Source organism: Andrena cerasifolii, chromosome 5 (genome assembly GCF_050908995.1).
Source record: "Andrena cerasifolii isolate SP2316 chromosome 5, iyAndCera1_principal, whole genome shotgun sequence".
NCBI lineage: Eukaryota > Metazoa > Arthropoda > Insecta > Hymenoptera > Andrenidae > Andrena > Andrena cerasifolii.
This window is the reverse complement of record NC_135122.1, coordinates 6,720,770-6,747,229: the sequence shown is the minus strand read 5'-3', so window position 1 is coordinate 6,747,229 and position 26,460 is coordinate 6,720,770. Positions and strand designations below refer to the sequence as shown.

Sequence of the window (26,460 nt, the reverse complement as noted above, 5' to 3'; positions counted from 1 at the left end):
TGGAATATGTAAATTAGCGAATCGATATAGCGAACATATTGATTTTTTTAACGGTACATTGTACACCTTTAAATATCGTTTGCGGGCTTTGGCTCGCAGGAACGTCTTTGTACACGCCCGTTAATTTAAATTCTAACATTAATTGTATTAGTTCATTAGTTCCATTATTTTATCGTATCATGGTTTGTTTATGTATGCACTGGCTTTTCTTCTGTTTTCTTTTCTTTTACATTGTTTATTTGTTAATTGTAAACTAAAGGATCTTTACCCGTTGAAGTAAATAAATAAATAATAAATAAATAAATATTCATAAATTACCAATTAACCAATTTTGCCGCCCCACTTTGCCAGTCTGCGCAGTTGCCCTGCTTGCGCCCCCCTAGGTTGGGTCCTGATCACAGTCCCCAAACTCCGACTGCGTAGAAAATGACCCAGCACCCATAGCGAAAGCGAACGCACCTCCGGCTCGGAAAATTAACGAAGACGTTTGAAAAGCGGAGCGACAACAGCCCGGCGCGATCGGAAAGGAAGGCTCGAGGAGGGTAACCATTTCCGTCAGCAATCTACGCGGCCACGTAGCCCGCGGCTCGGCGTCTCGAGGTGTCTGTGGTCGCAGGGGCGAGCGGAGGCTGCGAAATGTGCAGGTATCGGGCAGGTATCGATAAAAGGGAGAGTTGGCGAGGAAGCGGGGGCGGACGAGCGGTCGGTGTGACGTTGATTCGCATCGAGTCCCGGTGCACGGGGGCCTTGACAGTTTCGAGACGCGCTGACAGGAACGGACGCCTGGCACCGCGCCGCAACCCCGCGACCATGCGTGTATTCTATCAACGTCCGTGGAGCGCGATAACCTCGGCAACTGCATGCTGAATGAGCCATGCGAGAAAACGCCGGGTATCGTCGTCGTCGTCGTCGTCCCTTCTTCTGCAACAATGGCCTTTATGCGCGGGACGCTTATACCAAGCGGCACGGAGCTGCAAAATGGGTGGAGGAGGGATCCGCGTTGATCCACGTTGATCCACGTCGGCAATGGACAAAGCTCGTCCCGGCCATATAGGAACAGCCGGCCTACGGTCAGGATTTAAATTGATTTCGAGATAAGTGCGTGGAATTAAAGATGCATTCGGAGGATGATCCGCGCGCCGCGAATCCACCTCTGGACTTTTTTTCTTACTTCTCCCTCTCGTCCTTCCTCCCGGTGGTTCTGGCTAGCAATTAGACCGCCTTGTCTCATGCGGAGGAATCCATCCCCCCCCCGGTTCAACTCCCCGTTTGGTGCGCACGTCTGTCGTCGGCGATGAATTAGGAGGATGGCTTCCTGGTTCGACGGCAGGACGAGTGATTAAGGGCTCGAGGCCGCGGAGGCTGGAATCGAGTATAAATAACGAGCGACGAAAAGGGGAACGGCGCGCACCGGTCGTTTTCCCATCGACGTCCGTTGCTTGATGGGAGAGCCCCGTCGTCGCCGCGATGCGCCCCGGCCGAGGCACGCTAGAGCATCCCAGCGCGTGCTTCAGCTCTCAGCCGTCTTGAAAGCGAAACGAAAAGTGGCTCTGCGACTGCTCGCGATTCCACGCGTAAGTAAAGCCGTTAACGCCTACTCTCGGCGGGGCCACGTTGCGTTCGCATCGCTCCGAGTGGTAAATCGATGCTCTTGACCTGCTGAGAGCGTCGAGGCCTCTGCGCTCGTTTTCGCCGTTACTTCGCGGCGCTCCGAGTGTAAATTAACTAGACGAAGTAGCAGGGAAAGCTTCGGCTACTCTAACAACACTTTATATTAATCTTTCCTACGCTAGAGCGAGCCCGGCTTCCTCGAGGAATTGCCGAGTGTCTTTCGTTTCAATGAGAGGCGCTAGTAAACGGGGGAAGGCGCTAATGAATGAATCCACGCGATAGTGCATTCCCCCGAGCGGGCGGAATCGCAGTACGCGCAACAAGCAGCGCGCAGAGTCGCGTAAACCGCGCCTAACGTTCGTAAACTTCCGCGCGACGCCGCACGGTGCGACAAACTGCACTCTTTTGTGTCAAGATCGTGGAACTTTTCGTAGAAATAAGATAGAGGGATGAATATTTTTCGAGGTTGAAGCTAAGATGTTGCGAAGTAAGGGAAAAATAGTGAAAAGGTATGACGAACAATTTTTCACCTTGAAAATCTATGTCAAACTTAGACATTCCCGAAGAAAAATGCGGCTCCTCCGTTATAACGCGTGGTTGCAGTTTTTCTGTAACTCTGTAAACCTCTATGCATCGGAATTTAGAATATTTGCTTTTGAATAAACTTAGTGTTTAAGTTTTGAACGAGAGTCCAATTTCCTGGTGCGCAACAATAAGTCAATTTCCTATAGATTTTGTCTCGCTGAATTTATATTCGGCCGCAGAATTTCTCTGGCCAATATTTTCCCCTTGTTCTGCAACATCTTAGCTCGAACCTCGGAAAGGATTCGTCTCAATATCTGAATTCCATCAAAAGCACTACGATTTTGAGAGAAAAGAGTGCAGTTTGTCCCACTGTGCGCCGGCTAGAACAACGTGCGCCATTGTGCTGCATCTCGTCAGCCAGTGGCTGCGAAGATAATCCCAGAAAAATTAGGTTACACGGCCTTTTATCAGCGCCCGCTGCGGGACGCCCCGACGAATTCTCCGCTCGGCGAAGTGAACGATAACGCGTGTTATGCCGGCCGTTTGTGAGATGCCGCGGTCCCGATCGCTCGTTACTCATTGCGCGCGCGTGCGTGCGACGCGATGCCTCGCGTTTCATTGATGAGGGTCGAATGGAAGCAACGCGAGAAATTACGCCTGCATCCGAATGCAATCTCTTCCTCCACCCTCCATTCTTCGCCCGTCCCCTCCCCCGCGCGCGCGCGCCTGCATTCCGCCAAAGACGAAGAGAAGAGATCACTTTCATCGGCGGTGTTAACGTGAAAATGGTGAAGCAGGCGGCGATTTGGAGCGCGCGTACCCGTCGGGCACCGAGGAGATCGCAGCGGTGTTCCACATTACCGCGGAGAGCTCTTGTAAACATCGCCGGCAGTCATCAGCCGGCTCTAGGTATTGTATACTGTGCAGGCGCGGGACGCATACCGGATGCATCAGATAAGAGCGCTCACGAGGTCTCGTAACTCCTTAGGCCCGGCAGGAGGAGGCGTACGGGCTCGAAAGCGGCATTAAACGGTGCACGCTCGTTTATTTTTCAGTGAGCAAGAGATAGCGCGGTTTGACGTGAACCACCGCTACCGCCAGCGGTGCCATCTCATATCCTGCCCTCCCCGCGTACGCCAAACCTATAATTATTCTTTCGAACGGGAGATCGTGGGCGAGCCGAGCCGAGCCGCTGCGTTGCACGCTCGCCGATGCAATTTCGATGCCGGGTTTTCCACGTTTCCCTTCGCCGTTCGCCGGGCCACGATTCAGCCGCGCCTTTATCGTGCCTGGATATCCCGGCGCGGGAGGAGTCCTAGCCCCGATAGATCAGGCGAAGTAAAAAGTTTGATTTTAAGAAGCTTTAGTTAAGCAGACGTGGACGTTGGAAAATTTGTGGAAAGTTCGCTCGGAGCGCGCGAACGGATTCAAAGCAGCCCGACTAAGGACCCCGAATCAGCGATCCGAGAACTGGGTATACCTATAGCCATTTCCACGCATCGGGGGCTGCGCTTGTCAGGTTGCCGAGCACGCGAAACATTTTGATCCACGATTCCGCCCCCGTTGCTCCGCATCCGAAATCAGCCAGCGATACCTGGTATCGACAAGATATCAAAAGCTGTTTTCCCACGGGCGACGTCGCTCCGAGCTTCCAGGGATACGTTGCAACATCCATCGCAACGTTGTTATTATATCGAACGGCAGAAACAGGACCACTAATTAGGCAGCGCGGGCTCAACGACTGACGCGCTCCAGCGGGCCTGTACTATTCGCCGATTTATTGAAATCGACGGGGACGTAGCCGCGGGAGCGGCTGCTACGAGGGAATTGGCACGGGGATGCAAAATCCGTCCACTTCGCTAAGAATGCGTTTTTGCAACCGGTCCGAGGAACAATGAAGATTGATTTACAGCCACGGCGTTCACGGTCGCTTTTGGAGTTCAGCATTTCAGCCCGCAGCTGACCCGCTGTAAATTCACGCCGAAGGGTGATCACTAGAGTGGCTCTTGTTTTCGACTTTTGAATTTCCGAATAATAAAAAAATCTGTGCAAAGCTGGAGCCCGATTGAATAAGGGGAAAAGGAGCCCCTGGGCCCTTTAATATTTAAATAATTACTTAAAAGCGCACAAAGTCGATTTTATAAAGTAAAGATTTTTCAGTTTTCTTTACAAATTTTCTAAGTGTTCCCTATTAGGACCAATTTTTTCGAACGGCCCATTTTCACTCATTTTGGTTTTCTTACTATAATTGCAAAACAATTGGATTTTTTTACATTTGACTATGTAAATATGATTCTGCATTAGTTCCTTCATCCCCTCATGTCGGTTTTATTAAAAAAAAAAAACAAATTCCCCTACTTTTGACAGGCTTTTGAAATCAGATGTTCCATATTACCTGCCTTTACCCTGTCTAAATAATAGCCACCCTAGTGATCACAAATCTGCACGGGCCCGCGGGAACGGAGAATCGGTTGCCGTGAATTTTTCATGAATCATGGGATCTTCTGGGTAGCCACTTTGTTCCACGTTGCAGCGAGCGTCTGCAGCACGAGCTCCAGCAAATGTCTTTCCAGGAGCGCGTCGTTAAGGCGTCATCGATGCGCTGTTATTACGAGGGTCTGGAAATAGACGGTGGAATCGAGCGTTTTGCCGGAAATTACTGTTCGCCGGTCACCAACTGGGCCCGTGTCACGGGCACGGAGTTACGAGCACCGAAACGCGCCGACTGTTGACGGCCCGACGGTGTTTTCCTTGGGAAGACTCGGATCTCGGGAATCCTTTTGGTCTCTACGGGGAAAGTGCAGCGCGCCGAGGTCGGCTTCCGCTTTGTGAGCGTTGAACCTGCGGCGGGGTCGAGCGTGTTACAGTTCCGACGGCTTCGGACGCCCTTAAAGCCGGAGAGAGGCTCGGCCGTCGAATACGCAACAGGGCCCCGTTAATTTCACGCTGCACCACTAGGAACGAGCGGAAGCTGGCGGCTGCGATGGGCAAGTTTTCGCGCTTTGAGGATTAACGAACAAACAACTGTTAATGCGACGCCGAGGCCGCTCTGTTTACTCGTCCCGCCTCTCCTTTCTGTCGACATAGTTTTAACGCGATTACGCCGGCCGCGTCCGCGACTTGTCTCACAATTGCAACGCGTCCACACCCTGCGTGCATATTTGCGCGCGGCTCCACGTGCAAACATATGCGCGAGCGCGGACAGGATCGACGCGTTTGTTGCGCTCCAGCAAACGTTTGCGCTCTCTTCGGGCTCCGCTCCGCGGGGCAAAGAGTCGCGCGGGAGATCGAGGGACGCGCTGTCGTCTCAGCCAGAGCGAATCCCGAGGGGATTAAGAATTGAAAATGTCCTGCATCAAGCGTGAAGCGTTTCAAGGAGCTCGCGAGTTCCTCGTTCAGACTGGCGATGTGTGTTTGATCAAGGTTCGAAGTTTGCGCAGGCAGCCTTCGTACTATTATTAGTCGACGTTTCTCTGGCCGCAAAACCGTGTCTGTGGGGATATTGTTCCCGCGTTACGGCAGGGCGGCTAGATTAAGAACTGGGAGCGCGGTGCTACTGAAATCCGTTTCAGGGTGGATCGATTCGTCTGTTGTGGGAAAGTGTATGGAGCAGCGAAGGTGGAGATGACTTTGGAACTGGGGCGGATTTGTGTGTAGGCTAGGAAGGCTGCAGCTTAGGGCGGTAAATTTTGGGGAGAGGTGAATTTTGGGGGCGGCAAATTTTCGGGAAAGGCAAATTTGAGGGAGGAGAAAATTTGCGGATCTCCAAATGTGGGGGAGCTCCAGATTTGAGGAGCTCCAAATTCTGGGGAGCTCCAGATTTGAGGAGCTCCAGATTTGAGGAGCTCCAAATTTTGGGGAGTAGCAAATTTGAGGAGCTCCAAATTTTGGGGAGCTCCAGATTTGAGGAGCTCCAAATTCTGGGGAGCTCCAGATTTGAGGAGCTCCAAATTCTGGGGAGCTCCAGATTTGAGGAGCTCCAAATTTTGGGGAGTAGTAAATTTGAGGAGCTCCAAATTTTGGGGAGCGGCAAATTTAGGGAGCGGTAAATTTCGGGGGTGGCAAATTTGGGGCGCTCCAAATTTGGGGAGCTTCAAATTTAGGGGAGCAGTAAATTTTGAGCAAAAGAAATTGTAAAAGGTTTAAACACAGGGGTTTGAGATAACTTCAAAAACAGTTCCTTTTTCTTTTATGTAGCGAATTAGCAAAAACTCACATGTGAGTAGCCATACTGAATTAATTTTAAAATTGTCTCGCCTCTTCTCAATTAATTAAAATATTTGATATTTTGCAAAAAGTCGCTTGTTACCCTAGGGGCGCCAAATCTCAAATTCCTCCCCTGCTTTGGAAACTTAAAAGAAAGATTTCTACACCTACAGCACGATCTTATACGCTTGTACCTATAACTATTCGCGGGGTCACTGATATCCTCAGCCAAAATCACTGTCACGGGCGAGGGTGATCGCGTAGCTATACGAATTTACCATATTTATGAGAGCCATTCTTGCACGCTCGCCAAGGACGCTGGAATCGCGAAAGAGGCATGCCGAGCGATCACAAACGCGCGTACCCTTCTGTTTCGCATCGGCTGACCGGTGATCGCACGTCCCATTAAACCACCAATTTTACGAGCCTCGAAAACGGCATGATTAATAACTGGGACCGCGGCCCGCGTCGTAAAACGCACTACCGCCCAGAGCTGTTTAACAATTTTCGCGGATGACGCGGCCTCCCCCCGACTAATTACAGCGACAGTCGTTTGGAACAGTTCAAGATTGGAATCCTAGAGCTTGTTGAGCATCCGTTGTCTCTCTGTTTAGATTTACGACGGTCACGGTCCGCACGCCCGGTAGTTTAATAAAGTCGTAGATGAGGATGGAATGCGCGGCACGCGGTGGAAAGAATTAGCCACGCAAAAATTTCGAGCGATGAATTCAGTTTAATTGCGAGCCCGCCCACTCGCTTTATTTCACTCTGCTCCCGGCGCGGCTGCTGGAATTTCAGTTATCCCGCTTTCGTGCGGACCCCTGGCGAAAAATTTTCGACGGCGACTCATTTCCCTGCGAAACATTCGTAACCAAGAGTTTCTATTTCGTCCATTTCCGGATATTAACTCTTAGTATCTATCATAGCGTAACATCCGTGTCACGCGAATTGAAAAAAATGTGCGCGCCGTTTGGATATTTCTTTCTCTCAGTTATTTCGGTTTTCCCTTTTGAATAAATTTCATATGCAGATAGAATATTATTTCATTTATATAAAAAATTGTTACACTTGGAATTGTTTGCTTATTTTTATGATCAAGTGTGGACAGGAATGCACCGATAAGAATTGTTCTTAGTAGCATATTAGTAACATATTTTTCTCTTAATTTTTCTGTTGTCACTTTTCTCTTCTAGTTTTATTTTTACTTTTAGTCATTTAGTAACGGTTAGGCGTCTAACAGTATCGTACTGCAGCCTCGCCTTTTACTTTGCTATTCTTTGTATTACTGTTTTTTGTATGTCCCAAGTAATAAACACGAATAACAATAATGATATCAAAACCATAATACTAAGGGTTAACCATAATCACAAATAAGTCGTAAGAGCTGCATTACAGCTGCATACGTTCTACCTTGCGCCTCAATTCTCCGCGACAGCCACCCCGGGGGTCTCTAATAAATTCCCTCGAGAGATTCTCTTATGATCCGCCTGCCTCGTAGGCCTTCCCTCAAATTCGTTGCCGTCCCCGTCGAGCTAGCCGCGAGTCCTTCACGCCCACGCTCCGCGCGACACAGCTCGTAAACCAGCCGAGCAGAGAATCCGCGAAAACGAACGAGCAACCTCCACCCTCGCGGCGTTCGATACCCGCTTCGATCTACTCGCGCTCAACCTTGCGAGATCCGCGGTATTCCGTTCCGCGTTTCTGCACGCGCAATTGCACAAATAAGCCGAGGATCCCACGCGGGGTCTTCCAGCAGCATCAGAATTCGATCGCGAGATACCGAGCGCTCGCGGCTACCGTCGATTTGTTACACGCGTACCTCTTTGTTTCCACAACGATCCTTCCTTCCCGCTTGCCTTCCATCCTCTCCACTCCCTGCCTTTTTCTCCGCTACCGCGATGTACGCGCGATCAGCTTCCGTCTGTACCGTCGATACTATTACGTCGGCTATTTGCGGAGCCTTCGCTGCCGGATATTTGATTCCATGGAATAACGGCTCGAATAAAAATGTAAAAAAAATACTCCTTCCTTATTTAATCTACGACTCTCAATAATTTTATGTCGGCCCATCGTCATTTGCACTGTGTTAATCTGGCGCCGACTGGGAAATATTCAGAGTCGCAGATTAAATACGGAAAAGAATTATTTTCTACTTTTTCATGCATTTTTATTTTTCCGAAGTCGGTTTTAATTTTTCTTATTTTTTGTTTACTTTTTAGTTATTTCATTTATATAACTACATTTTTTTTTAACAATATGGGTGGACCTACAAAAAAGAGCTGCTCGTAATAATATTAATAAAGTCTGTTAATGAATCATTTCTTAATTTTGGTGTAACTTCACAACTACTGGACCGATTCTGATAATTCTTTCTCCATGACCTAAGTTGATTGAAGCTAAACTAAATGCAGTAAGTTTCGCGGAAATCGGTCCAGTAGTTGCGGAGAAATTCGCGGGCAAACATACATACAAACACATCGAACTGACAAGTAAAGATTCACTTATAGGGAATGGAGTCTCCCGATTTGGAATATATATTTTTAAAGTACTCGTAGTGACTAAGAAATCCTGAAAATTATATCTGCATTGGACCTATTTTACTCATGTTATCAATAACATACAATATAGCCTCGAGGCGTAGGTATGCGAAAAACGGCAAAATCCTCTTATTTAAGAATAATTGGCTAAAACCTGGCATCTGTATGTTTTTGCGGTGCTGAATCCGAACATGACGTTATTGTTTGTGTAAAAAAATTCCTAAGGCAGTTCTCTTAATAAAAAAAAATCGATTTTTTGGAGATAATTCAAAAAGGAAAGCCCGGAGAATTTTTTAAATATTTGTTTTCGGATTACTCGTACCAATTTACTTCAAAATCCACTTTAACCCGTTTTTAACTCTCAGGAGCTACATCTGGGTCCATAGGGCAAGATACCAATTCATAACCAGTTTTGGTTAGGTTGAAAAACAGTCTATGACTGAACCTCGCCTTTGCGTTTCTCTGTTTTCTTTCTTTCTTTTCTTGCTTATATACTTATGTCGTGCAATAAAGACGCTTAATAATAATAATAATTATTTATAAAATTTATAAAAATAATTGGTACGAGTAATCAGAAAAAAATAATCAAAAAATTCTCCGGCCTTTCTATTTTCAGTTGTCTCCAAAAAAGCGATTTTTTTATTAAAAGAACTACCTTAGGAATTTTTTTACGCAAACAATAACGTCATATTCGGATTCAGCATCACAAAGAAAACATACAAATGCCAGGTTTCAGCCAATTATTCTTAAATAAGAGGATTTTGCCGTTTTTCGCATACGCCTGGAGGCTGTATTGAATGCTATTGATAACACGAGTAAAATAGGTCCTTTGCAGATATAATTTGTCAGGATTCCTTAGTTACTATGAGTACTTTAAAAATATATATACCAAATCGGGAAACTCTATTCCCTATAACTGAATGTTTACTTGTGAGAACCTCTTTCTTTCTGAAGCCGGTTAAAAGAGAAGGTACGTGGCACAGGAGTGTCCGAAAACGATCGTGCAGGAGGACGGTAGAGATCGACGGGATCGTCGAGGAAAGCGAAGACTCTTTGAAATATATAATTGGGCTCGGCAAGCCAGGCGCATTTGGATGCACGGTTCTGTGGCGCGGATCGCGAACCTGCCCCGAGCCTCGTTTTATTTCAAAGCTACGGGAACAAAGGCCGCGCAAGGGGACAATCGATATCCGATAAAGCTTTGAGCGACCGTAATCGCATCTGTAATTCTATATCATTTATATGTCGCATATTCCACCGCCGCCGCGTATTGTATTCGTAAGTCGCCCTTTGTTCCCGCGAAACTTTTCCTTTATAACCGCGCACGCACGGTCGGGAGGGGATGGAGATCAAAATCGTGATAACATCGCTTCCGCCGTTCCTCGGGCCAGAAACAAACGGTGTATATACGTGAGCTTTTCCCGGCATACGTGCCCGATGTTCATTAAACGAGGCAAACGGGCTTGTTCGACCAAAACAATGCCTCGCGCGCGGTGCTACGTGTATTGTGTTCGAGCGGACCGAGAAGGGCCGCGCCGGGCATAGCAAAAGGTTGCGATACCTCGGCGTAAAAGTCGATTGAGAGTCACGCCGGAGTGTCCTCCGTCCACCTACCAGCGCCGATATCCGGTCGCGGCTAATTATTTCCTGCTGCGCGAGGAATTAACCCTTCTCGGCGCCATATCGTTGCGCTTCTGCGACCGTCGCGCTTTCCAACGACGCGCGATCCATCGGCGGGTCAGCTACTGAGTTACAAGAGCTGAGTGACTCGAGACAAGAACAACGGTAGGTATACGTACGTTTCATTCGTCCCCAATGGCCCTTCAAGGGTGTGAAAACAAACCCCAAAGTCAAACAGGCACTCCCAATTTTTTGCGTCTAACTCCTAAAGTACCAGAGACAGAAAAAAATGTTCCAAACAAAAATTGAATGGTGCAATAAGCGCTGCAAACTTGCGTTAACAAAACTTTGATAAAAGTTTTTTTCCATCAGGTATTTTCTTTTAAAAATTTCGTTCACGCAAGTTTCCAGTGCTTATCGTACCATTAAACTTTCGTTTGAAATTTTTCTTCTGCTTCTTGGACCTTAGGAGTTATACGCGAATAAGTGGGAGTGCCTCATTTGACTTTGAGGTTACTTTTCGCACCCTTATCGGACGATTGGGCACTAATAAAATATACCGTTATTCTTGTCTCAGGTCGCTCTATAAATCCACAAAGTTGGGTACCAGTCTGCGAATGCATGTCCGCGGTGTTCCATCGTGAATGTCGCAGGCATCTGGAAATGCCTATATAGCAAGGCTTTTACCGGGTCGCTGCAAAGACGCAGAAGTTTACGTATCTATTTACGAAGATGCCATGCAAATTTGCCCGAGCGCCTATGATTGGCGTACAAGGTGGTCCGACTAGCCGTGGGTGGCACAAAGTGGTGGACGGCCTGGATAACTTAATTAATGGTGCAATCATCGGCGCAAACGAGGCGATACGAATTCCAATCTCGCTGATCCTGTCTCCTCAGACTTCGGACCGTGGCACTTTCCGCGGTAAGAACAGCGGCGGATTGTCAGAACGCCCCTCGCCCAGTGGCGAGCAACAGGTTAAGAGGGTACGCGGTTTGCCCAGGCGTCGCGACACCGAAGCGTTTTCACACTTGCTAGCGCGCCTGGTTCTCGGAGCTGGCGCATCCTGCACGGCTGCCCTTTCCGGCACATTATCTTGGATCGGCGCCTTTGTACGTGACATTCCCGACCGCGTGCACCGCCGAGGAGAGATCCCCGTCCACGGGGACGAAAGGTGGAAATTTACGGTCATTAAACGGCGTTCAAAGGCCGGTGCACGCCTGGACGCGGCTGCCCGCGTGTCCATCTGCCGCGAGATCAAACGTACGCGTAATTGCTGTTAAAGCGCTCATTCGCATTACACCGTCCGCCGCATCCCGAGCCGCGATTACCGTGAATTTCGAGGTCACGACACGGCCCTCCACGTGGCAATTCAATCTCGAGGAAATGCTTCCCGAGCCAGGCATCTAAACATTCACGTACGGCTACCGATCCAACGCAGCTTCCAGCGGGAAGAAGCTCTGTGCTGGGTAGCTAAACAGACTCGGTATCTTCGGGATAGCAAAGCTGGAAGTTTAGACGGGCACCGTCCGAAGTCCTAAAGGATGGCGCATTAGCGAGCATCGAACAATAGTCGAGCAGCCAGGCGGTCGGGAGCGATAAATCCCTCCGAGTCCCACGCGAATACGTATCGCGAAGAAAATTACGAACAGATCCATCTAGCCGGGCACGACGCGGCGAATTTATGCCCCCGGGTTCCCGGTCTCCCGCTCGTCTATTGGTCTACTCGAGGAGGAGATAACGGGCCACCGAGGCGCCCACTTCCTTATCGTATTATTTACGACAGCGCCAGCCCCGATGGATAGAACGCTCTCGGTGCGCGTTGCATCTGATGCACCGAAACCCCGGCTGGCGCCTTTGGCCCTGCCGGCCTTTCCCTTCGATTTAATCGATTTAATAGCCGATGACAGGGGCCACGGTCAGACGCTACTCGCTGGCGCGGCGCTAACGAGTAATTAGTTTAGCGGCCCGATAACGGCGGAAGCGAGTCGCTCCCCCGAGAGCAGATAAAATTAGAACTCGCGGGACGAAAGAAAATTCTATTTATCGATCATGCGGAGGGGAAAGCGGTTATTGCTTGAAAACTCTATTATATCGAGGCCCAGCGTTCTTGTCGTCTCTCCAGCGTTTTCCACAAATTCTTTTGCACACGCTGCGGCCTCCTCTCCTCGTTAGCGAGTTGCCACGACCTCGGGCTCCTTGGACAGTGTTTTCTACTTTTTCGCTGGTTCTCCCGACCCGTTCCTCTGTTTATTATTTCCGCGTGCCCACCCCCGACGCCTGTTTACCCCGCGTCAACTCGCGAGAATCTCGGTATCGCGGTTTCGCTCGAAATCTTGAGTGCACAGCGCTGGGAGAGCCTTTCCGCTCGGGGAGACGCTTACGACGGATACGGAACTGACACGGAACGGATATGTGTGCGCAGACCTCCAATGCATCCCCAGGGCGAGAGCAACGTGCACAGATCGAGAGGGTGCAACGCGAGCGGGAAAAGCTGGTGTTGTTCTCCGTAATCCGAGTAACAGCCCTGAAGAAAAAGAGCGGCACCTGGCAGAGATTCCAGCTCTGTCGTTTGATAAACAACAATCACGGAGTAGGAAACGAATCTTTGTCGAGTACCTAGGTAAATTAACGAAGCGGACTTGCAGTGGACGTCGGAGCTCTCCCTGGAATTACTTCGCAGTATCCAGAAAGCAACGATTATAATACAATCGGTTTCGCGGTTACCAAACGGAAGGATCGCGATCCGCGGAGTTGCCCTTTGGTCTCGACGGGTGCAAAGGAAGGCGCGGCGGAAAATCGGCTTCGTTTTGCGGTGGAACGGCGCGCGTTTAACCGGTGCTTGCTGATAAAGACGGTACCGGTAATCGTTCCGAGCGAATCGAAACGCGGAACATCGTAGGCGCATTTACCTGTCGGCGATTTTTCCTCGAGTCGCGGAACGGCTCGCGGTGAGGCCGAGTTACACTGGTGCTTTTCAAGCGTCGATAAAAACCGGCCACGAAGGGAAGTGGAATTCGATGTTCGATTAGACGTCGAGGCGAGCGCCTCGCGCGGAGGAGTCCGGGCGCGATGGAATTCGGTGTTATCGGTAGTCGAAGTCTACGGGCCTAGTTAACGCCCCTTCGTCAGCGCGGCACGAACGGAAATTAATTGATTTAAGTGGCCGTTTGCGGGACTCGGGAACAGTCGGATCCTTCAGGCTGATATTTAGCCTGGATTCCGTCGATGTTCGACGGTGCACCCTCGTAAACGAGAAAGTAATTTCTTCATCTGCGCTGCACGCAACGGGTGTACTTACGAGCCCAGCCGCCGTGCAATCCGTGGCCCTGGAGCTCTTCAATTATAATCTGTCAAACATCTTCGCGTCGATGCGAGATCTTGTTAAAGATCATCGGTAGTTCGAGGCACCAACTACTTTGAACTCTTCGAATCAGATCTTTAAACCTCGCTCTTGTGAACCGCGGCATTTTCTCTTATCGTTCACCTTTCAAACTATCTTCCCGCTCCGATCGTCACAGCGTGCTCCCTTTTGTACGCGACCTGAACTTTCGCGTCGCTTAACATTTCATCCGCCGAATAACCTTATAACCGTCAACCAGATCGGCCTGGCAATAAGCGGCGCCCAACGCGCGAAGCCTCCCATAGGTCAGTGAAATGTCGCAGGCCAGGGGCCCGACCCGAAAACCGCGCGATTAAATGGCCCCGCTGGGCCGTTCGGAGGTGGGACCGTGGAAGTAAAAGAGCCGCGACTTTAAGGGGGAATCTTATTTTTTGGGCTAAAAATATAGAAACACTGGGGATTTTTTTTTAAGAAACTAGGGATTCGATTTAACTGAAACTTGGGCTATGTATTTATGCATCTATGAAGTCGCAGCTTTTTTTAATTAAGTTTTAATAATAAATGTAGGAGTTATGTATGTAGTTTCTGTTTAAGGAACCAGAATAAATGAAAAGAAATTATTGAAGAGGGTGGTGAGCTTTCGCGACTTCAAGTTTTGATCTCCAATTTTGCGCCAATTTTCTTACACATGTATAAAGGAAAACGCCGTTTCATTTGCCTGTTTCCGATTACCTGGATAAAAAATATCAACGTCGTACCAGCGGACGATGAACTTTGGCGAAGTGATGCATACCTCCTACATTTATGATTAAAACTTAATAATAAAAAAAATGCAACTTCTTCAAAGACGCATAAAAACGTCTTCCAAATTTCAGTTGAATCGAATCGCTAGTTTCTTAAAAAAAAAAATCGAAATTTCGCTATACATATACTCAGCCCCAAAAAATAGGATTCCCCTCAACAGTCATCCTGCAGAGGAGGGGCTGAAAGGCAGCCGCGGGTTTCTCAGAGCCGACTCGTAACTCTGCGGTGGAGCCGTGAGCGTGAAAGAGCGTGGCCGCGAGCCACGGACCGGTTCTTAATAATTAACATATGCAACGTTAATTTTACGGAATTATAATTTCACGTCACTCGGTGGCGGCTGAGGGCCGACGGGCGAAACGCACGGCCCGCTGGACGACAGCGGGACGGAGATAGACGAAGGACGTCGCGTGCAGTGGGAAAGAGGAAGGCAGAAGGTCAGGATGCATGCACGTCCTGTCTTTCAGCTACTGGCGTCTGTTCGGCGGCGGCGCGCCAACGGGGAGGAGAGTGCCTTTTTGCGTTTCGCGGGTAGGCGAATTAGAGGAGCCGGTGGGAGAGGCTCGTTACAATTTTTCCTATCCGAGATTGAGATAATTCCCCCACAGCCGGCTTTATTTCGATACGCGAACGATTCTAATTGCCAGGCCATTAACCACTTAATAACCGTTGCACGCGCGCAACGTATCAGCGTTTCGACGTATCGGGGACCGCGAACCGGCCAGCTGCCTGGAAGCATCGAGAAACCCGTCTCTATTCCGCGGGGACGTAATTTCCCTGACAGCGGAGGAAAGGAAACTCGCGGCTGGAGTATTCCTGCAAGCCAGTTCTGGGGTGGGTGTACCAATAAATGGACACGTACCGGTGAATGGTCATTTCTTATTAAAACGAGTGAAATAAGTTATTAAAATAAGCAACTAATTAGGGTAATTGTGGGACAGTTGCCGCACCTTACGCAAAATTGTCACCGTGTATGAATTTTGCAATGAAAATTTGTTCCAAGGATACATATTATTAGTTGAACATCTTGTCCTACTACTGGCATTAATGAAAATCAAAATTTTAATATTTGTCACCCTTAAAAAATTGAAACTAAAAACATCCATTTTTTAGGAGAGACGTGCGGGAGTGGCGCCGCATTTCGAAAAACGTTTAATTTTCCATTTAAACTTGTTAATTTTAACTCTTTATTTTAAAAAAAAAATAGTAAAAGCAACGTAAAATGAAACATTTTTTTAATTTATATAGTTATAAAATACAATAAAATTGGAATATGAAAAAAGAGTAAAAAGCCTACAAATATGATTGGATTATCAGATTTGTCGTTAAAAAATAAATAATTTGCCTCGAGATATCGCGGTATCTATTTTGAGACACCCTTTTTGTATTTTCAACATTAAAAGCATCATTTAGTCAACTTACAATTAGATACCTTCTGATACAGTGCGCATAAAAGTGCGGCATCTCTCCCACAATTACCCTAATTAGACTTCCTTTAATTTCTCGCTTCATATCGACAGAATTTGTGCAAATTTTATAACAGTGTTGATTCATTACCCTCAGGTGTTCATTTATTGGTGGGTTTACCCTACGCGTCGTTTTTAGGGGCGCAGATAGAAGCGGAATTCTAAATGCGAAGGATAACGAGAAGCGCACGGCGTCGAGATAATCACGGCGAAGTGGATCGACCCCGAAACGATGTCAGTTAAAAAGGGCCGCGTTGAAAGACGGCCCGACGCGTTGGTAGCTGGAATACGCGTCAGGGAACCTGTCTCCCGAACCTATCACCAAATTACCGGGCGAAATAATGAACGCCATATGTCAAACCTCTGCTTTCCGTCCCCTTTTTCGTCCGTTCCTCCAGCTCAACGAGGGGTCCTCGAGATCTCCCTTTGATACGTCCCGTCTGAAAGAAACTTTGTCACGGACGACGCACGAAAGCCGACCTCCGCGGACCTCAAAGTACTGTTCGTCGCGGGCTACAGAAAGGTAAAAAGACTGTCGTTGACTTAGCGTCAACTCTTCGCTGGACGTGATCAGCACGCGAGTCTGTGTTGCGCCCCGACTAAGACGTCCATCCAAAGGCAACCGGGGAAACGGTTCTGCGCTGGTGGCGAAGAAAAACGACGGGGAAACCGGGGTAGTGTGTAAAGTTAGTTCAGACCGACTGCGGGCGGTACACCTACATGAAGATGGTTCGTCCACGTTGAGCGTGTCTTGTTAGCTGCACGCACCACTGGGCATACGTGCCTCTCGCGTCCACGTGAAACCTAATACACCGAAAACGAGTTGCACCGACGAGAAGGGGGCTACGGGCACGGAGGGCCAGGTCGGAGAAGGGTGGAAAGCCCCGAAAACGAAGAGAGGACACGTTCGAAAGCTTCGCGGCTGTCCACGCGCGACCACACGCGCTTTGGGCTAGGTCTAGGAAACCCACTTTCGCGATCGTTGGTCCCTGGCTTCCTCCCGGTTGCCGTCACATTTTCCAGGCTTCAATCGCCGAGAATGTAAGTGCCTTCGGTTTTAATTAATATCAAGGCGCAGTCTACTTCCACGTAGCCCCGGGAATCCTACGAAACTGAAGAAGATGATTATCCACGAGTGTCGGGGAACGCGGTAATTAATCATGGATTTCAGCGTCCAATAGTCGACCCTGATAACGATACGAGCTGGAGAGGACGAGAGGGGAATGTAGGTTAACGAAGCGGAGGGCGTTTAAGATAGAGGATCGCGGGGCTCGCGGTCAAGTGAGACGCGACTACACACACCTGGTCCATCTGTGGAGCTCTCCAGGTGGGAAAGCCATGTCGCGGGGGCTCGTTATTCGTCGCACGTACCACTCTCGCATCCTCCCACGCTTCTATTAATAACACCTCAGAGACGAGTGTATTTATACGCTTGTCGCATTGCTATGCTCGAGCTGAAAAAGCCACGATATGCAAACGGGACGCCCTGTCGTTGGGTAATTAAAATTTCGTCAATGTACGGCCCTTGCTTTCGGAGTCCTTCTAGTCGCCGACCGCGGCCACGTGCTCGGCGCGGAACTGTCGCAAACTGTGTCGAAATCCTCGACGAAACGCTCACTAGAAATTCTGTCAGGAATACAGTAGCTTCATTTTATTTATATATGCAGGGAAACCCTTTGGCACATATATGAAACCAGTAGACGACTAATACGTAAACGTAGAAACACAAGAATGAAGAGAATAAAGGAAAGAAGAAATAGTGCCAAGATAGGAAACAAGCAAAAAAGAATAAAATACAATGAAGGGAAATAGAAATTAATGAGAATTGTTAACCGTCTTTCTCACTGAGTGCTTGAAGGAGTAATAGCGAGTGGCGAAATCAATTAAATGCACAGTTGTGGCGCCTCGAAAGAAGGCAATCGCTATCACCTCCACTTGCTTTGTTGTTGTCGCCGCGCATGAGCGAGAGGGGCACTCAATTTCTGTTATTCCACGTGGCAAGGCAAGCCGAGAAGTCACCTCCTTTCGAAAGAAATTGGTGTATCATTCGCCCGTCGCTTTTCGCTAACCGCACGGTTAATGGACCCTGATTGAAAACAGATCGATCGCAATCGAGGCGATGGTTCTCGGAAAACGCTAACGAGGGGCGCCAATAGAGTCGCCCGATACACTTTCGTCGTTGTGGAATTTATTGGGCAGCGTCGAAGCTGAAAACTCGGCGGACGGTCGGCCTCCGTTAGCGATTTATTAATATTAAGAGCTGTCGAATTAAGATTCCACGGCGACGGGGGCAGCCATGCATAGATCATCCGATTAGACTCGACAATGAGACGAGCAGTACAAAGGGCCCAGGCGCGGAGGCTCCTTATATTTCATTCCCTCCTCGACATCCAGCTCGTGGCTGATTAGCACGGTAAAAGGCCCGGATGAATCGATAATGATCGATGGAACGCGAAAGTTCACGACTCGCGTTCCGCTGCATCCTGTTACGTTTGTCATTTGCGATCCGGGACACCGGCCGGCCTGCTCGAGGAATTTAGTCCTCCGCTACCGATTATGTATTTTCGAAATGCTTCCTAGTTTTAAGCATGCGCCAAGAAATGTCGGAAATTTCTAGAACCTCTGGGATTCCCAAGAGTCTCCGCGTGCCGTCTACCTACTGTTGGAGGCCTGACGCGTTGGCGATGCAGATCGAAACGGTCGATTATTATCGCAGTTTCGCAGGGGCCAGTAATTTAAACGAATTAAGGTGTTAGGGACACCACTTTCGGAGCTTTTGAAAAACAGCTATCTTTAAGAAAATGAAAAATCTATAGCAAAGCATTTATGGTACAACTATTGGAACTACCCACACGAAAACAACTTTTAGGCTCGAAAGTGGCGTAACCAGGAATGGGTAAAATTTTTATTTAAATAAAATTCCGAATAACGAATGGAAGTTAAAAAATATTATTCGTCATTCTTTCGTTAGCCGAGTTATTCGACATTCCGCACTTTATTCGACACGTGACGAATAATTTCTTTCACTTTTATTCGTTATTCGAAATTTTATTTAAATACAAATTTTGCCCATCTCCGGGTGCAACCTCTTAAAGCTTACGGCTTTGTTTCCTCCACGCTGGCTGGCAGCGTCTCCCGCTGGTCATCGTCGCCAAGACGAGGGTAATTAACTGGAGCAATTTCGGAACGTTGCCCTTTCATTTATTCAACAAGTCGATTCGCGGAGACGGCCAGGGCCGTCGCGATGGTCCTCGGAGAGGGTAACAGCGCCAGCTTCCACGTTCCTTTGGATCTCCATCTGCTTAATAGATCGAATACCCGAGCGCGGAGACGTGCCGTAATCGCGTTGGTTTTCCTCGCTCCGCGTCAAGGCGAGGGGACAAAAACGGGTTGCACGATATCGCTCCATGACGGCTGTCGAAGGTGTTACGTGACCCGATTTTACGGCTATCAGCGCGAAAACTGTTACAAGGCAAGGGGCGCCGGTTCCATTGTTTTCCGCGCCATCTGCGAGCTTCGTGCACGCCGCACGGCCTTAGATATCCTCGATTCTCGAGTCGAGCCAGGTATCTTCGACCTTCACCCGTTTCCCCGTCCAAGCCGATTCGTTGCTATCGTCTAGGAATCTAGGCTGAGTCGACCGCCGAGTTCAGACTGTTCAGAGGGAGCTTGTTCCGTGATTGACGGGGGAGCGCGAAGTCGAAGGTGACGAGAGAGATTCGAGAATCGAACGTGCTGAATTCCCACGATCTCTGCGCGCAAGCTACTACGTGGCGGGATTTCAGAAAACTCTTATCCCTGATAACTGCTATCCAGAATCGACAGGCCCGACGCGATTCAGTCGCGTCTCTCGCCTATCGCCCCGTAATTTCCCTCAGAGTACCCGGAGCCCCGTAGATTTTCCCAGGCACTCCGACGCGTGTATCAGCACGCGGAAGGCGCCTGCGGAACGTTGTTCCCGAGCGTGTAACGAGGCGAGAGGAAGACGAACGGGCCGGCTGGGACAGGCGAGGGGCTACACGACGATGAATCAGGGGAACAAGGGGAAAAAGAGCGGGCAATAGGGCAGCGAACAAGGACGAACGAGCCGCGCAGAAAGCCCGGAGTGGTCGGGGCGGAGGGAAATGCGCCAAGATGAAAGGGGAGGGAGAGTTTATGGCGACAAGAACAGCAACCGCAACGCGACAGCGGCTCGGTTATCGGAAACCAACGGTGACGGCCTTCTGGTGCAACAACAACCTCGCAAAACACTTCTGCGGCCCTCACCTGACTGAGGAACGCGTCGACGCTCGGCTTGTAGCCACCTAGCCGCGGTGTTTCGCGCGTGTACCGTGTTCCGCAGCTTTCAGCGGCCACCGAAACTTCCCTTGCTTCGTGGCAGAGCGATTATTCGTGACCGGAGTTACTAAAATACCTGAGGAACTCCGTTACCCTCTCGGGGAACCTTCGCGGATCTGCTTGTATTCAGTTGTGTTCTTCAAGGGAGCCCGTAAACGAATGTCCAAGTCTCTTAGTAATTATTGTTATTAGCAGAGGCGTCCGTGTGTAAAGATACACTGACGAAGCCGGCTGCAATGCAGAGGACACAATTCACACTCAGGAGCCTCTAGTAGCGATTAACAATTCTCGTTAGCATTTATTTAATCTATTTACTTTGATTGTTTTTTACCCTCTTCTGCTTATTTCCTATCTAGGCACTCCTTTGTCCTTTATTTTCTTCATTCTTGCGTTTCTACTTTTATGTATTAGTCCTCCACTGGTTCTCTCTATTCTCCACGTACCAAAGGGTTTTCTCGTATATATAAATCAATTAATAAATAGTAGCAGCAATTCGATCCACGAAACGCCAAGGTACCTCATTTCAATAATTGCTACAGATCTCTGTACACTTTTCCCTCCTCAAACGCTACCCCTATTTCCCCCCGCACTCCCGCCCTGTAACTCATCCAATTTACCAAATCTCCGCGCAGAATGTTTCTCCAACGTCTGATACCGCAGCCAGCTCCATCACCGAAACGGAGCGCCGGAATAACACTCCGTACAGGCGCGATCCACGAGCGGAAGCGTGGACTGGTAGGAGCAGTGTTGCTCGCGGACACTGCGCGGTGGCCTTATCTCGCGGAAATTCCGCCGAGCCGCGGATCGAGCGAGATGAAAGTGACGATAAAAGGTAGGAAACGAAGAGGAGAGCGTGGGTAAGCGCGTGGTAATGCACGCATAAGCAGGAACGTCGGCAGCTTCTCACGGACGGTCGCGTTTTATACGCTTGGATCGAGGTGCTCCGGTATCATTAGAGGGGCCATTCGAGACTCACGCCCCCATTGTCCGAGGGCGACTTCCTCCTCCTCTCCCTCGGTTAACGCCGAAGATATCCCACCAGCCTACCGAGACAATGCCGTACGTGTACCGTGCATCATATTTCACGGTCATTCCTTTTTGCGTCCGAGGCGCGTACGTATCGGGCCCCCCCTCGGCCCCCTCGGGCTCCCCTTCTTGGTCCCCCTCTGCTTGGCGACCACGAAAATCCCCGACCCGTCGCGTCTCGGGACCACCGTGGTTAAAATGATTTCGCAGGCCTCCCGCGACGCGCCTGCCGACCAGAGTTATTCTTATCCGTTCTTTTTCTGCCGGCAGTAACGGCGCGATGGATCGAACGGATTCCGCGGTGGATTGGAAAGTAGCTCGCGCACCGAGCGGGCTTTTTTAATTGTTTGCCCGCCGCTGCCTCGCGATACCATCTACCCTACTTTTTCTGCAACGCTTCCCTAAATGCAAATTGTAGGCGAGAAGAAAGGGAAACCTCGGGCGGTGGGACGCGAACCCGCGCTCTTCGGACCCACTGCGCGCGCTGGCCAGCCGCCTTAACCGATTCACCCAATACCGACTCCACGAGATCTGTATGTTCAGAGCTCTGCTTAGCCCTCAAAATTATATGAAATTTGAAATACTCGAATATCTACGTCTTACGCATAGTAAATCTAGATGTAAGGAACTCGAATAGTTGAAGTCTTATTTTTACTCGTAGAGAGGGATTTTTCACTTTACAAATGCGTTTCCAAGCATTATTTGTTGAACTTTTGCCAGTGAAAATGCCCTGAATTCACAATTTTCTCAAGTTATAATTTATTTCTTTAAAACGGTGTAGTGAAAACAATTGAAACTCGGCAGATATTTTAATCTATCCATATACTATATGCACAAAAAAATTGAAAACGTTGGTACTATTTCTTCAACATTTTTTCAGCGGTTTTAGCTGTCAAGATCGTCGCTTTCCATGAGAGTACGTGTAAAATCAGTGAAAATTTGTTTAAAAATTGTGGAGCACACCAGGAAGATTAAAAAGAACAATCTCACAAATTTGCATCAACATGGTGACATTTTGAAGATAGGTCCGATACATCCTTAAGGGGACTACTTACTTAGGCAATCGAATCGCTCGAAAATCATGTACTTTTTTGCGAATTAATTGCAAAGAGATTTTTCGATGAATTACAAAGAAATAAATTATACCTGAGACTTGTCCTTTGACACAAAGTGTATTAACATCATAATCTTTAAAAAAGAAACATGCTCGTTTAGTGAAAAATATGCATTGCATACGACGCTACAGAAAGGGGCCTTTTTCGCCTTATGCTAACGCTTGCGTCACCGTATTAGCATCGCGCTCTCCTCAGCTCCCGAGGCGCGCGTCTGTTGAAAAATGATTGTTTCCACGCGTGGATGGTTTATACGCGGAATTCATTAGCAAATTCGTCCCAAGCTCATTATCGCCGGGCGCTCGGGATTTACGCGCTTGCTCCTGGCATTTATCGAATCTGGCATTTATCCCCGATCGCCGATGTTCACTGACCCTAACGCGCTGCGATGAAATATCCGTCGGAGGAGCGAGCAATAATCGTGCGCAATCGTTGTCTCGCGGGAATCATTATCGGATCACTACGCAGGTCGGAATGAATTTTGCTCGGCCGGCCGCGCGGATTTGCGAAATCCCCGGGAAATATCAGTTATCGAGGAAACGGTTCGCGCTCCCGCGAGTACGCGCGATAGCAGCTTCCCGGAGAGTGGCGGCGGGAACGCGAGACGGAGCCGCGTTTCGCACGCTCGTGTACACGGAGCTTTTTGCAAATGGGTGCACGGACGCTGCAGAAGCAGATCCACTCGTGGAGAGGCTGGTATCTATGGCCAGTTACGAGTTCGCTATCGCGACGGATAAACAATGTCGGTCTTGTCTTGAATGGCGCAGGAATGCATGAAACCGATCGACAAGAAGCGCGCGCGTGTATTAGCGTGCACTAGTTATCGGCTAGGATCCTCGGGAGGAGAGTGCGCGGAACAGACGACGGCCACGGCTGTGTTTGGAGTCAAAGAGTCTCGGCGGCTTCCACGAACGAGTGCAGATATAGCCGATGTTTTTGCTGGGCCGGATAATGGAGATTGGCCGGGCTGTTTGTTTTCACCGATTACAAGCAGCTGTCTCTTTCGAGCGTAGATCCTGCAGTCGATGATTCTTCGAGACACTAGAGGTGCAAATCCACAATGAGACAAAAATATCGTGTCTGACAGGAGACTTTAATCTCGCGAGACAATTATTTCACTATTTTATTATTTTCTCATTAGTTTCGCGATATATATTCAAAAACCTCATTCTCGCGACCATTTCCATTAATTACATTTAGTTGTTGAGATTTTCCCCTCGTCATAAAAAAGTCTCTTGTAAAATCTTACAGTGGATTCGCACCTTCAGGGAACGCTAGTATGGAACGCCACGTTGTAATGCACCTGTTGTCTCGTTAAAGGAAAGGTGTCACTGCGTCTAGAATCTAAGAAATGGAGCGCCGCAGGCATCGCGCTATTTCTGTAATGGAGATTAAGCGCGGTCAGGCGACCACGAAAAGGAGATGCTAGAAGGCTAACTGGAATCAGAACGGTCCAACGATTTCACGGTGATCTCGCTGTCTTCCTAGCGTGGAACACGTGTTCGCCGTTGCAGGCTGGACGCGATTGCTCTCGAGTCGCTGGCCAGCGCAGTTGCAGCAAGTGCGATGCTTCATCGCGCGGCTCGCGTGCACCGAGACGCCCCTGTTCTTAGGCTTAGGCGCTGTGCATACCGGGCCGCGCGGTCCGGCCGCCTCGTCGGTGAACAACAAACCGCTACGCTTGTAATTCACAATAATCGCGTCTAATGAAGCGCGATACGCGCGTTTGTTTAGGATGTAACAGATTGCCTTAATGGGGAGACAATGCGGAGGTCAGACTAGTAATCGAGACGCTCCGTAGATAACTCCGGCGCGAGGGCTTTCGTGTATCGTTAATTCTAATGTCATTAACAGAACCCTCCCCTCCGAATTCTCTGCCCACGCGTTGTGCAAGCTGCGGGTTTCTTTGCGCCAGCTTTGCACGCGTTGCGACACGCCTGTGCCAGCTGGAAACAATGTCCCGCGCACGTCAGGACTATTCGTGTCATTTTAGTCAACGGAGCATACCCACCGTGCATTTTTAGAGAACTCGCTATTGTGATACGTTTCTCGCGGTATGCGCGAACGCCTATCTCGCGATCGCTGCTGGGGTGAATCCGGGGGTGTCGCTACGGCAGGGGAGTTGGCACAGTTGCTGTATTTCAGACTCGATACGTAACAGCCTGTTAAAGTGCAGACCAATTGCTTCTCTAGGAGCTAAACAGTTGAATGAGTAGCGTTATTTCGCTTCCTTCTGTGATTTTCTGGATTTATAGGCAATAAAAGGTAATTGGAGGTTGTGACATCAGTTACCCTCTTTTATAAAACTGTAGTGTACAGTCTGATGACCTGTTAACTGATGACATTTGTGGATGAACCGCCATTTTAACATTTTCGACTTAATCATAAAAATAACCCCAAGTGATCTAAAAAATAACCCAGTCATCAATAAATATAACCCATAAGTACAAATCTAAACGACATAAAATCAGCCTATAACCACGAATAAAACTTAGACACTAAAAAGTAAGTAGTAAAAAAATATATAAAAAGAATTTAAGTTAAACGATTTTATTTAAAATACACTAGTTTTTAGTTTTTACTGAATTTTTTATTATTACTGACAGTTTAAAATATAAAAGTTTATTAGTTTCCTATGATATTATGCAGTTTTACTTGTTCCCATCCTCTGCTGTAATTTTTTATTCGTCTTAAACAAACTGGTCTTCCAAACATACTGCACTTCCTCTACCATTTCTCCCAGCACCCCGGGAGAGCTGGTCAGATGTCATGACTTCAGTTTTCAACTCGATTTTCAACGAATATCGACTAGTTTCTTTCAAATCGGCATAATAATTCTGAACATATTAGGTCCATTCTGAAATAAATTCTATCAGTGTTACATTTAATAGCTATATTATATTACTTTGGTGTACCGACAGCCCGGGATTTACCCTATGCACGGGGCTTTACGCGGCTCGCGTGGAAAGCCGAGACGCTGCTTTTTCTGATTTTATCAGAGCGCGTATTCACACATGTCCCGGCGTGTGCGTGCATCACGCACGCGAGTATGGGCCAGCTGAAGTAGCGGCGGGCGGTCCGCATCCCCTGGCCCCTCTCGCATCTATCTGCCCCTTCCTCCGCCTCTGCCCCCTCCGTCGCTCAGGGGCGTAATGATTAATTAAGCTTTCCAAGAAAACGCAACAAGTGAAACGTTATTAGCGCTCGGTGGCACAGTTTACTCGCGCCGACGTCACAGCCTCTGCTCTTCCTCCTTTTCTTCTCCGCCTTCTCCCCGCTCCTCCTCCCCCTTATCCGGCTCGGGCTCCCCGATCGGAGACGCATCCGCGGTTGCAGTTTTAATAATTGCCGCGGCGAAACAGCCTGGCGCCTGCACGCTGCACCTAGAGACCCGTGCAAGCGATCCGCGCCGTGAAAATCGAGGAGCTCTGGAATCTATGGCAGCGATTATCCGATCCAGGGGAGGTGGATGATCGAGAACACATGCTCGGCTATCCGTCTCGCGTAAATTCGCTCTATAAACCGCACCTTGGGCAGGGTTGAGAAGCGCTTCCTCGCGGATTCCCATCGCTACGCAGAACGCTTTCATTCTGTCGGTATAAATCGCTGGGTGAAGCCGCTGCGAGGGTTTCGCGGCACAGAGGCATCCTCGGTAGGTCCGCTTCTCTACTCGAACGGAAGTTATCAATTAGCAGCGGTCATAAATCTCGGCCTCGTTTCCTTAATCCCGTCCAAATACTATTCAGCGCTCGTCCAGCCGGGCGTTAATGCTCATTACGATCCTTCGATGATAATTTACGAGTGGCGAGCGCCGTTTAACCGAGCCGAGACCGTAAATAATTCGCGTCGTCATAGCGTACGCAGCGCTGCTCGTCTC

At 48.8% G+C, this 26,460-nt stretch overlaps 1 protein-coding gene across 3 annotated transcripts in view; it reads left to right on the top strand.

Moving 5' to 3' along the window:
- The window catches only part of LOC143368735 (thrombospondin type-1 domain-containing protein 4), a 54,824-nt gene that overhangs the window by 15,231 nt on the left and 13,133 nt on the right, over positions 1–26,460 (top strand). The window lies entirely within an intron of this gene.